This window comes from Mustela nivalis, assembly GCF_964662115.1.
Source record: "Mustela nivalis genome assembly, chromosome: 8".
Lineage (NCBI taxonomy): Eukaryota > Metazoa > Chordata > Mammalia > Carnivora > Mustelidae > Mustela > Mustela nivalis.
In genome coordinates, this window is record NC_139027.1 from 7,565,509 (window position 1) to 7,578,458 (window position 12,950).

Here is a 12,950-nt window from a genome sequence, read left to right on the forward strand (position 1 = left end):
AGATTTTACTTATTTGAGAGAGACAGAGAGAGCGCATGAGCTAAGAGAGGGAGAAGCGGACTCCCTGTTGAGCAAGGAGCCAGACACAGGCTCCATCTGAGATCATAGTCAGAGCCAAAGGCAGACACTTTATGAGTCACCCATGTGCCCCTAGAATGCTACTGAGCAGTTAAAATACATAAAGTAGTGGGGGGGAATGGGGTCACTGGATGATAGACATGAAGGACAGCCCCTGATGTAATGAGCACTGCGTATTATAAGAGTGATGAATCACTGACCTCTACCTCTGAAACTAATTTAAAAAATGAATAAAGTAGGGCTTTGTGTAGGACTAAAGGGCTCTTACAAACAATATAAAGCCAACCCACCTGGTTACAGAACAAAACAGAATCTAACACACAGAAAGTTGTAGAACTAGTAAAAACACTATACAGAGTTCATGAATGCATTCATAGCAGTAATAGTACAAAAACATGGTTGGGATGTTTTAGACGAGTATGGGGGGTTGTGGAGGGAAGAATTGGGATCAGGGAGGGCTGTCCAGGGGCTTTGACTGTACTGTGATAGTTCTTTTTAACATGAACATTTGAAGCAAGTATGGCAAGATACTAGGACTGGCTGGCTCCTGGGCACACAGGGAGGGTTCGTGATGTTATCTCTCTAGTGAGCATTTGAAATCTTTCCTAATAAGAAGGAAAATGATGGTGCTGTCTTCCTAGCACAGATCTGCCAGGATTCTTCCAGGCAGTTCTCCTACTTTGGACGCAGGGAGCCGGCATTTACCGGAGCTGTTCCCTCACCAGGTCCCTGAACTGTCACTCACCAGTCCCAGAGGACAGTGACTCTTAGGCCCAAGACCTCACCAGCAGGGCGTGCAGGTGAGGGGCAGCGAGGGCACAGAGCAGGTTCTGCAACTCGCAGGTTCCTGAAATCACGGGGGCGACGGCTTTGGCTTCAGGAGGACATCTCCAGTTCTTCTTCTCCTGCCCCGTGCTCACTGCTCTGCTACTGCTGCACCACGCGCCGGCGAGGTCTGCAAAGTCTTCTTTGAGGTTCGTTCTTTTAGTCCTTCCTTCATTCACTCTTTCTTCCCACCGGACACGGGGGCCAGGGCAAAGGTGGCCGGTCCCACCCGCAGGAGCCTGGAGTTCCAGAATCTTCCTCTTCTCTGCTGGCCCCAGGCCGGCCCCCTCGTCGCCGCTTGCCCACTAGGTCTGTCGGGGACCGGGGTCTTCCAGTCCCCGCTGTTTGAGCGGGTCCGCGGCGCTGCGGGTGAGGGAGGCGGGGGGGGGGGGAGGGGCGGGTCCCGCTGGGCGCCCGGGCGACAGCGACCCTCTGCAGGGCTCAGCCTGGAGGCCGGGCGCGGGGTGTGTGTGTGTGTGTGTGTGTGTGTCCCGGGGTCCTGGGCGTGGAGTGACTGGGAGGTCTGGGCTCCTCTCTCGCTGCCCCTTGTCTCCTCCCGGCGCCTGGGTCCCAAGTGACAAAATGACCTCTGTTCTCCGAAGGTTCTTCCCACTTCTTTCCAGACCCCCCGCCCCGCGGACTCCGCTGTGGCTGGAGAGGCTCCAGGACTTGGTCCCACGGAGTGCAGGGGAGGAGGGGTACGTCAGGGTAGGGGGCTCGCGGGCCGCTGCCGGGGGGTGCGGGTGGAATCCCTCGGGGAGAACCGAGAAGAAGGCGACATTTCCTGGGCGCAGGCGGCGCACCGTGGCTGGGAGCTTCGGCTGGGAATTCCCTGGAGACGCGCGGGGGGCGCGGTCCCGCTGGGCGCCCGGCCCACTTGGATCCTCCGCAGGGCTCAGCTCCGGCCCGGCCTGGGGGCCCGGACCCGCGCACCAGGTCGGGGAGACGAGAGGACCGGGTGCCACCGGGGCGAGAACCCCGGCGGGGAGGCGCGGGACTTCGCTCCGGCCGCCTCGCCCCCTCCCCTCGCCGGACACCGCCCTCGCCGCGACCCTTCCCCAGTCGGGTCCCGGGGCGGCCGAGCCCACCGCGCGTCCCTTCCGCGCGGTCGGCCCGAAGACCCGGAGAAGTGGACTGCAGGGGGTGCGGCCGGGGTCAGGGGTCGCGTCCCCGGCGCCGGCCGCGCTCCGCCGATCCGGGCTTTGCCGAGCGCCCCCGGCCCGGCCGGAGCCCGGGAGCTGTGGGTGGGACGGCGGCCGGGAGGCTGGGCTGGCCCTCCGACGGCGGCGGGCGCTCGGGAGCGGGGCTGCGTCGGCGGCAGGACAAAGGCCGAGGTGAGAGCGGCCCCGCCGCCGGGCCGCAGGGCTCCGGAGCCGGGCGCGGGGCCCGGGGCGCAGGGCGCGGGGTCCGGGGCGCAGGGCGCGGGGTCCGGGGCGCAGGGCGCGAGTGGGCGTGGGTGCTCCCCCGGCCGGCGCCAGCGAAGGAGGCGGGGTAGGGTCCGGGTCCGGCCTCGAGGGCACGTGGGACCTGGGTGCCGCGGCCTCGTGTGCGTGCGCGCGCCTGTGTGCGGGAGGTCGGGAAAGTTGGAGAGCGCGCCCTGGGCGCCTGGCACGCGGGGAGCCCTCTGGAGGGGCGAGCTCTAACAGACGACGGTGCCCGCGGTCGTGATTATTTTGGGGGTGTGTGTCTTCGTCTGTGTGTTTGAAGAGCTGGAGTCCGAGGTGGCAGCCACATCCCCCCAGCAAGGGACACCGGAGAAAATGGGGCTTCCTCCCAGAACGGCCTGGGACCGGCTCTAAGGGAGGTCGGGGCTTAGAAACTGGAGCCTAGTTTTGCGTCTTGGGAACAAAGGCTGGTTTCTGTCCGAGAAGTAAGTGTGTGTGTGTGTGTGTGTGTGTGTGTGTGTGTGTGTGGCCGCCGGGGCGCCAGGCTGGGGTGGAAGCCAGGGCGACCCGCCATTCACTGGGAAGGATGCTGGGCCATTTTGCTGTCAACCCGCTTTTGATCCCTGGTCATGAAGACCAGTAGAAAAGAGGGACTCCTGAATTTGCAGACTAAAGCTTTTCTTGACTAAATTCTTACGGAGCTGAGTGTTGCTTCCAGGCGCCAAGGCAGTTTTTAGGAGGCTTTAAAGCGATCAACGTGTACATTTCACTTGAACAAAAACTTTGATTCCCAGTAAAAGCATTTTAATTTTAATTTTAATCTCCCATGGTGTTGTAAGTGTTCATTCTGGTACCACCATCATGTTTGACATTAGAAATCCCCTTTTGAAGAAAATGGTGTTCATTTTGTAGATTCCACATTTGAATTGTTCTATCAGTTTCCTAGCATTCAGAGGCACTTTCCAAAGGAGAGCTAGTAAAAGTTTGAAAAATCAGAATGAGAAGAAGACAGACTATCGTTTAAAGAGAGAGGGAAGTCCCCAGCCCCCTGTGCCTGAGCCCCCCAGTGCCCTTGAGGCATGCTAGGCAGTCGTCAGAATTGAGAGGGACCAGGACATGAAAACACTGGAGGTAAGACCTGGGGAGAGGTGGAGGTCTGGGTAGGGTCTGAGCTTTGTCTTAAAGAAATGTGTTAATGTCATCTTGGTCTGCCGCCCTTTGAAGGAAAATGTAACTGGAGTTTTGAAGGCCATTAGTTTAAAGACATTAGCACCCTACCTCTAACTTTTTGTCAAGAATGTCTTAAATCCCTGGGTAGATTTGAAGAATTCCTTAGAACCAGTTCTTAGAAAAGTTTGTTTCTGGGAAACAAAAACCAAATAAAAAATGTGAAGGGAGGAAATGAAACACAGGTGAGGAAATGTTTCTACATGTCTTTGCATGCTGGAATCTGGCTGGTTTAAAATTTGCAATGTGATCCGTGACAGTTTCCATTCCCCAGAGCAGCGGACGAGGGGCGCTGCTGTTTTCTAGAACAAGTATTCTTTATGGAGTAAGAAGTAAGCTCGGTTGCAGCTGAAATTCTATCCTGCCTTTCTTGTTATTGCAGATGGTTTAAATGGTTTGTTTGTGGTTTAAATGTTTTTAAACACTTTAAATATGTGTATTTTTGTCTTGGGATTTTTTACCAGGAAAGTTTGTGATCTCCTAGAGCCTGTCTAAAGCGTTCTGTGCAAAATGTGAAAGTGACTGTTCTTTCTTTCATTTAGTAAGTAACTTACTGATCTCCCATGGTGTTGTAAGTGTTCATTCTGGTACCACCATCATGTTTGACATTAGAAATCCCCTTTTGAAGAAAATGGTGTTCATTTTGTAGATTCCACATTTGAATTGTTCTATTAGTTTCGTAGCATTCAGAGGCACTTTCCAAAGGAGAGCTAGTAAAAGTTTGAAAAATCAGAATGAGAAGAAGACAGACTATCGTTTAAAGAGAGAGGGAAGTCCCCAGCCCCCTGTGCCTGAGCCCCCCAGTGCCCTTGAGGCATGCTAGGCAGTCGTCAGAATTGAGAGGGACCAGGACATGAAAACAAAAGCTGTGGTATAGGACCCTGCATGCACCAAGAGAGTAAAGGGAGCCTGCTTCTAATAATTGCACCTATCCCTGGCCCCCATGCTTCAGGGGTTCTGTTCCAGACTGGTAAAGGAAGCCTCTTGGGCTTTCATGGGGGCAACTGACCATGAGAGCTGGCTGCGGGCAGCCTCATTTGGTCTTTCTGGAGGGCCCTTATCTCTAATCTCTTCAAAAAGATTCCAGGCAGTTACTCTTCTCAGCTCATACCCTGCTTAATGGGCCCTCTTGGCTTTTTGTTTCAGTTTCTGGATATACAGATAAATTGTAGGACATTAAAGTTAATTACACTTTAAAAAAGCAGGAGATGGAAGGCTATGATGGACATAATGCATATTTATAACATATAATTTAAGAACATACAGAAGAGTTGAAACAAAAGAACACCAGAAATCTATGATGCAGATACAGTTAGTATTAACACTTTAGTGTATTTTTTCTGGTATTAAAACTAAATTTTAGGGTCACCTGGGTGGCTCAGTGGGTTAAGCCTCTGCCTTCAGCTCAGGTCATGATCTCAAGGATCCAGCCCCACATTGGGCTCTTTGATCAGCAGTGTGCCAGCTTCCCACCCCACCCCCCCACCTGCCTCTCTGCCTACTTGTGATCTCTGCCTGTCAAATAAATAAATAAAATCTTAAAAAAAAAAAACAAAAACCCAGGGGCGCCTGGGTGGCTCAGTGGGTTAAGTCGCTGCCTTTGGCTCAGGTCATGATCTCAGGGTCCTGGAATTGAGTCCCGCATTGGACTCTCTGCTCAGCAGGGAGCCTGCTTCCTCCTCTCTCTCTGCCTACTTGTGATCTCTGTCTGTCAAATAAAATAAATAAAATCTTTAAAACAAAACAAAACAAAACACCCAAACCACTAAATTTTATATGCTTCTAAACATTGCTCAAAATTACATGTTCTATAATACATACATTATTAATGTCACTTTGCTTCATTTTTCAGTTAAATGTTATGAATGTGACTTATTTCTTTCCTATTGTCCTTTTAACTAATTTTATAGTCTGTTGTATAAAAAACAGTAATAATACTGTTTCTGTAGCATATATTTTTTTAAGGTTTTATTTATTTATTTGACACAGAGCACAAGTAGGCAGAGAAGCAGGCAGAGAGAGAGGGGGAGAGGCAGGCTCCCTGCTGAGCAGAGAGCCCGATGAGGGCCTCGATCCCAGGACCCTGAGATCACGACCTGAGCTGAAGGCAGCGGCCTAACCCACTGAGCCACCCAGGCGCCCAAATTATGGGCTTCTTGAGGACAGAAGTGTATGTCTTAATTTTCTCTGAATCCCTCTAGCGCTCAGGCAAGGCTTGGCATGTCACAGATGTTCAAAATATTTTGGGGGGAGGCAAGTATATTTCGGGGGCTGCATGAGAACCCTAAGCCTTCTCAGATATGTGCAATGATCAGTCTTGATCCAGCTGATTCCTGTTACCTAGTTTGTTATGGAAAATGTTGAACATGGACAAAAGTGGAAGACAGTAAAACACTTCTTTGTAATCATCACCCAGCCTCGACAATTGTTAATGTTTTGTCAATTTTGAATCGCCTCCCCCACCCGCCCACTGCAACCCTGCTGGACCTCTCTGAGTTCTAAGATGTGATAGCATATCCTACCTCTGTGTTTTTGACAATGAGTTTACCTCCCTATCCACTGAGAAGGGCATGTCTTTGGAGGCTCGGCAGAGGCTTCTCCAGGAGGCTGTGTCACAGAAAGGCCAGTGATCTGAAGGGGAAATGGCCTAACTTGTTCGGTTTTGACCTTGAGAGATTTGGTTCTCCTCTCTGGGCTCATGTCCTATCCCTGTCACCTGAGGAGCCTGACCTAGGTAAGTTTCCTTCCAGCTTTAACTTTGTTCGTGCTAAAGCCTGCCTTTCAGTCTAGTGCGGTCACTCTCAAACTGTGGTCCCGGGCCCAGCAGTTTCAGTGTCCCTACGGAACTTGTACGAAATGCAGATTCTCAGACCCCCTGCCTAGACCAACTCAGAACCCTGGGGGGCGGTGGCCGTGGTTTGTGGTTTAATAAGCCCTCTGGGTGATTTTGATGACCAGCCATTAGAAACACTAATCTGCGAAGGTAGGCCCAGGGTCTATGAACCCTTTTCAAAAGACAGAAACAAAAACCTGCTGGAAATTGTGCCTTTACCCATCATCTGGCCCTGGAAGTCAGTGCAAGGGAGAGGCTTCTTCCCACTGTGCAGACCTCTGTTAACTGGGGAGGGACTGTGGGATCTTTTGTTGTTCAAGAAATCTGGTTGGTAGTTACATGTTCTTGATGAAAAAGATTTGGGAGAGAAATTATGAGATCAAATATTTTTGAACTGGGTTATCTATGTCATTTTCATTAAAAACAAAACAAAACAAAGCAAACAGTTGAGGGGTGCCTGGCTGGCTCATTCAGTAGGGCACGTGACTTTGGATCTCAGAGTTGTGAGTTCAAGCCCCACATTGGGCCTGGAGTCTACTTAAAAAAAAAAAAAAAAAAAAAAAAAGGTTGCAAACCACTTAATGTGACTCACCACGTTTGTAATTACACAAATATTGGTTTAGCATCTTATCTCCCCATGGCACCTTGGTAAGTGCTGTGCACTTACCTTTTGAAAGACAATTGTTACTGCTTTCAAGTAATCAAATGGTGTTCAGTTCAAATTGCCTTTGCTCACTGTCGTGCCTTAGCGCCTGGCACAATGGCTGGCCCGTAGTAGGTGCTCAGTAAATATTTGATGGAGGCACGAGTCTTTGTTCTACAGGACCTTACAGAACTCTGGATAGAGAGCCAAGCCAAATGCTGATAGAATCAGGGAACAATTACAGGTTCCACTTTGAGGTCTCAACCCCAAATGTAGGAGAATTTGAGCCAAAAGTCCAGTTAGTTTCTTATTTGTCGAGTGAAAGTATCTCTCGTTCGCTTAGTTCTATAAATTAGACTCTGGGGAGAAGTGTAAGGACAGTACAAGGGAATGAAATAAGGAGCGGACACATGTGAGAGGGTTTCATTGATTCATAACTACCTTTCATTCCACTGTTCTGTGCTCCCCCACTCCTCTTAGTCTTAATTACCTCCTTTTGGTTCTGTGTCCAAATACAGCAAGGCTGGGAGTTAGGGGTTACGGCTTCGACATATAAATTTGGTGAGGCGTGGGGCACGAGGTTTAGTCGGCAACACACTGCAAAGATTACCCCTGAGGCGAGCATACCCAGTGTTGGATCCTGTAGTTCGAGGAGCGGTTCGTAAGAGCACACAGGGGCTCCCAGTGACGCGGAGGAAGAAGGGCACTCCTCGCCTGGTGGGTAAGGCTTGGAGCACATAGAGGGGACAGCTGGTTCTCGTGCCTCATCAAACGGTGTTGGGTTCTTAAATCTTTAGTAAGATTTAAGAACCCAACACCATTTGATTACTTGAAAGCAGTAACAATTGTCTTTTATTAAAGATATTAATTTCATATGTACAACCTAGGCATTTAGCATCTCTACAAGTCATGCTGTGCTCACCCCGTGGGTAGCTGCTACCTGTCACCGTGCAGTGGGATTCAATACCACTGACTAGTGAAACCGAGTGAATAATGGAATGGTTCCCGCAGAGTTGGCTGAGGGCTCAGTTGTCTTATCGAATTGTAGAAGTTTCAGAGTTTTCATTGTAAGCGTTATAAATTGCTTCCTTTGTGACAGCAGCGTAACATTGCACGCATCTAGTTGGATCCATGGAAGTAATTCTTAAATCACAGAACTCAAGGCCAACAGAGGGAATGAATCCTCTTCCCTTATCAGTGGGAAGGTTACCAGTGGGGCCAAGTTGATGGGAACTGAGAATTACATGGCTACTCTGGGCCAGGTTCCAGATGTAGGGGTATGTCGTTCAGCCCCCTACAACTACCCTGTGAAGAGTGGGCATTACTGTTCCCATTTTATGTGCCCGAAAACCCAAGTCCAGAGACGTTCAGTGACTTGTTCAAGCTCCTATGACAGGTGGATGCTGTACCAGGATTTGAACGCACATCTATCTGACTGTAAAGCTATACACAGACACTCCAGATCTCAGCCTAAGAAAAAGTCTGTGTCCATGCTATGAAATTTTCATCTCTGTTTCAAGTTAATTTCTGCACGGACTTACTTGTCTGCCTTCGGATTCCCCCTTCTGGCCCCGGGGCTGGTCAGAGTAACACGTGTCTCTCGGGACGGATGTTCTGCCCCTTCCCCTCTGTCATCTCCCCTGTTTCTTTCTGAGGACCTGCGTTTTCTCACTGGCGATTATGAAGGGTTCATCTAGAAACTTCTCTGGCCCTCTTTTACTAAGCTATATTCTTGGTTTTGCCTGGAGAATTAATAATGGTGAAAGAATAATGGTGACTTCCGTAGCTCCGAGAGACGTGCTTTGTCCCACTGTGTCTACGATGCTGGCTTGATTTCACCGTTGCCTTCAAATCACAGACTTCCTCCTGTTAATTTTTTTTTTTTTAAGATTTTGTTTATTTATTTGACAGACAGAGATCACAAGCAGGCAGAGAGGCAGGCAGAGAGAGGGGGAGCCGGCTCCCCGCTGAGCAGAGAGCCTGATGCGGGGCTCAATCCCAGGGCCCGGAGATTATGACCTGAGCCGAAGGCAGAGGCTTTAAACCACTGAGCCACCCAGGCACCCCTCCTCCTGTTAATTCTTGACTGTCTACAGCATTCCTTAGACTTTAGCAGAGAGGAAAGGTTCTTGGTTGGGCAGAAAGTGAGAACTACGGTAAGCTCTCATCTCTGAAGGTGTAATTTTTTTCTCAAAATGCTAGTTTGACAGCAAATTCAACCTGTTTGTTTGATTAATAAACCCATATTGAATGCTCACTCTAAGCCAGATTTTGCGGTAGGTGTATGTGGTAGGTGAGGGACAGGACACACAGTGTATAAAAGCCATGGGCCCTGCCCTCATGAGGCAGTCTGTAAACTGTAGAGATAGAAAGTATTGTTGTTTTCCCTACTAATGCCTCCAGACACGCAAAAAGTAGAATTTGGGCTGGTATGTTTGGGGAGGTGGGGAACCTGAATCTGACTGAGAAAAAGTGAGGGATGAGACAGATCGTTACTGACTTTGTCCTGAGCTTAAGTACTTGACATATTTCACCTCCTTTAATCCTTACTTGGTAAAGAGAGTTGTGTTCCCATTGTAAAGTTGGAATAGAGGTGAGAAAAGCCAGTGGACTGGTTATAGGGGCAGCATGTATTGGAGAACCCATTTTTGTCTGGCTCTAAAGTGGTAGTGGGGGCTGGACAGATTCTGGCTGAGAAGATGGGCCTCTGGGTCTGAGTGTACCCCAGCCTGAAGCCATTTTCCCTGACCTCCCTTCCCACAGACCCATGAAGCTTTGGAGCTGTGGGACATGGACCAGCTGTATCAGCATCACTTGGGAAATCGTTAGATGTAAATCGTAAATGTAAATTCTCCGGTCACCCCCCTCCCCGATTTTCTGAATTCAGAGTCCCTGCTGGGGGGGCCCGGGAATTTGTTTTCAGGAGCGCTCCAGATGAGTCTTATCAGTACTAAAGGTGGAGAAGCGCTGCTCTAGAAGCTGCTTTAGAACTGCCTTGGCAAGAGGTCAACGGAAGGGATCTTTGATCTATAAATCTGGAGACCATCCTGGACGCAGCTGCCGACTTCTGGCTTCCTTAGTCGGTCTTGCTTTTAGTTAATGGTCCTACTTCTATGTCAGTGATGGTGAGCTAGGTGCTTACCTAGCACCTAGGTAAGTGGGAGTGTTAAGAGCTGGTTGTCTGGAGTCCTGCAAACCCAGTGTCAAACTTGAGCCCAGCTATACTCGGGCAAGCTGCTGAACCCTCTCTAGGCTTGTTTCTTCATCTGTAGAATGGGGCCATTGGTAATAAATGCCTCACAGGGTGGTTACAAGAATTCAGCATGCTGTGTGTGAGCCAGATGCTGAGGACACCACCTGCAGTCTGTCTTGGGGGATGGCCTTCGAGGTGCTCTTCTGTGGGGGTGCTTAGTTCTGAGAGGTTAAAGAAGTTAAAGCTCCCAAAGGCCATGCAACTCAATTTTGTGCGTCCCTGACTCTGGGTCTGACTGCAGAGCTCTGTCCATCCTTGCCCTCCTATGGTACAGTTGCTGTGGAAATTGTTCTCAGGATCCCCGTTTCTGGGGCGCCTGGTTGGCTCAGTCAGTTAAGCGGCTGCCTTTGGCTCACGTCATGATCCCAGGATCCTGGGATCGAGCCCTGCATCCGGCTCCCAGCTCAGGGGAGAACCTGCTTCTCCCTCTCCCTCTGCCTGCTGCTTTGCCTGCTTATGCTCTCTGTCTCTCTAATAAATAGATAAAATATTTAAGAAATAAAATAAAAAAAATAACGGGAACCCCGTTTCTGCCCAGAAAGTCTCCATGCCTCGCTTTCACACTGGTGAGCCGGGGCTGCAAAAACCTCTCAGACTGAGGCTGGGGTCACCACTAGGGCCTTCTTTCAATTATTTGATCACCATGGAAGGGAACAAAAATGCCTTGTTGCGATTTTAACCCCCTCCACTTATATTTATCTGAGGTCATTTGCATGGGTGAAAAGGAACAGGTTCAGACTTAGCCCTTGGAAGCTCTGTTCCAATCCCCATTTATACTGTGTAAAGCTTGCGAATTCCCAGGGGGCTTCTCACGTGGAGACAAAGGCAAGGGATAACACCGCATCTTCTCCAGCCCCGTGTCTGCACTTGAATATCTAATTCCCAAAGCAGGGCGTCTGGACAAAGCATTCTCTGCTGCTCAGATGCCAGAGTGTTAATGCAAGTCACTAACGAGAAGAATATTTTTTAACAAATGCTGATCAATTGTTATTTTTCATTAACATTTTATTTTGAGATAATTATAGACTCACATGTAGTTGCAAGAGATAATGCAGAGCTCCTATGTACTCTCCCCTCCGTTTCTCCCAGCGGCAGCATCTTGCAAAGCCGTGGTACGGTATCACTCTGATTGTGCCGTCCCTGCACGGAGCCCTCATGTTGCTCTTTCAGGGACCCAGCTGCCCCTTCCCCACTCCTATCCTTCAGTCCCCGAGGCCTGGCAGTCACAGTTCTGTTCTCCAGTTCTGTAACTCGGTTGAGTCACAAATGTTTCACGCACGGGATTCTGCAGGATGTGACCTCTTGAGACGGGCTCCCTCCTCGTCCCCACTTCGCGTCATCCCCTGGAGACTGACATCCGTTGTTTTGAGTGTCCGTCCTTGATTCTGTTTCATTGTTGAGTCTGTGCCGCGCTGTGGATGTACCACGGTGTGCTGAACCATGAACCCATTACAGGATATCTGAATTGCTGCCAGTTTTTGGCTGTTACGAATCAAGCTAGTGTGAACATTTTAGGTTTTTGTGTAAACGTAAGTGTTAGTTTCTGGGGAATAAATATCCAAGGGTCCAGTTGCTGGATCTTATGGTAGTTTGTCTGTTTAATTTGATAAGGAACTGGAGAACAGTTCTCCAGGATGGCTTTACCGCATCACCTCCCACCACTGTTGTGTGAGGGCCCAGTTTCTCTGCATACTCAGCATTTGGCGATGTCGCCCTTTTATGTTTTTGCCAACCTGATGGGTGTCTACTTATATCTTACTGTGGTTTTAATTTGTATTTTCCTGGTGGCCGGTGAGGCTGACCATCTTTTCATGGCTTATTTGCCATGTGTCCTTCTTGTTTGGCAAAATGTCTCTTTATAGTTTAACTGTTGAGTTTTGAGAGTTCAAAAAAAAAAAAAAAAATCCCAGGTATTGGTACTGTGTTGGGCATGTGGTTTGCAAATATCTCCTTCTGTTCTGTAGCTTGTGTTTTCATCTTCTTCTTGGGGTCTTTCTCAGAGTAGAACTTGCCCATTTCGATGAGGTCACGGGTATCGATGTATCATTTTAAGGATGTGCTTATGGCATCAAACCTAAATAGTCGTTGCCTCGCCCTAGATCATGAAGATGTTCAACTGTGAGTGTGTGTTTCTCTTAAAGTTCACTATTTTGTTTTACATATAAGTCTGTGATCCATTTTGAGTTGTATATGGTATAAAGGTTTAGGTCAAGGTTCATTTCTTTGCAGGTGAATTTCCAGTCGTTCCAGCACCATTTGTTGGAAAGGCTGTCTGTCCTGCACCGAACTGCTTTTGCATTGATTTCTTTTAAAATTTTAAGAATTGGTGTTTTTTGGAATAGCATGGAGGACATTAGGAGAAGAAAGGGAAAAATGAAAGGGGGAAAATCAGAGGGGGAGAGGGGCCATGAGAGACTAGGGACTCTGGGAAACAATCTGAGGGTTTCGGTGGGGGTGCGGGGGAATGGGTGAGCCTGGTGTTGGGTATTAAGGAGGGCATGGATTGCATGGAACACTGGGTCTTACATGCAAACAATGAATCATGGAACATGACATCAAAAACGAATGATATACTGTATGGTGACTAACATAACATAAAAGAAAAAGAAAAAAAAAAGAATTGGTGCTTTTTATTACCGAGTCAAATATATTGGGTCACAAAAGGGCCTAAAGTTTGCACAATAAATTTGAGGTGCTCAGATATAT

At 49.0% G+C, this 12,950-nt stretch overlaps 1 protein-coding gene across 6 annotated transcripts in view; it reads left to right on the plus strand.

The window, feature by feature from the left end:
- Positions 1-12,950, plus strand: part of GREB1 (growth regulating estrogen receptor binding 1) — a 133,912-nt gene continuing 120,962 nt past the window's right edge. For 2 of the 6 annotated variants that reach the window (XM_082744344.1, XM_082744343.1), the window contains exon 1: positions 2,146-2,237. The gene's annotated coding sequence lies outside the window, so the exon portion shown is untranslated. Of the gene's footprint in view, positions 1,053-1,529; positions 1,602-2,145; positions 2,238-12,950 lie in introns of those variants that run through there. The other 4 variants (XM_082744346.1, XM_082744345.1, XM_082744349.1 and 1 more) reach the window with 4 other exon arrangements.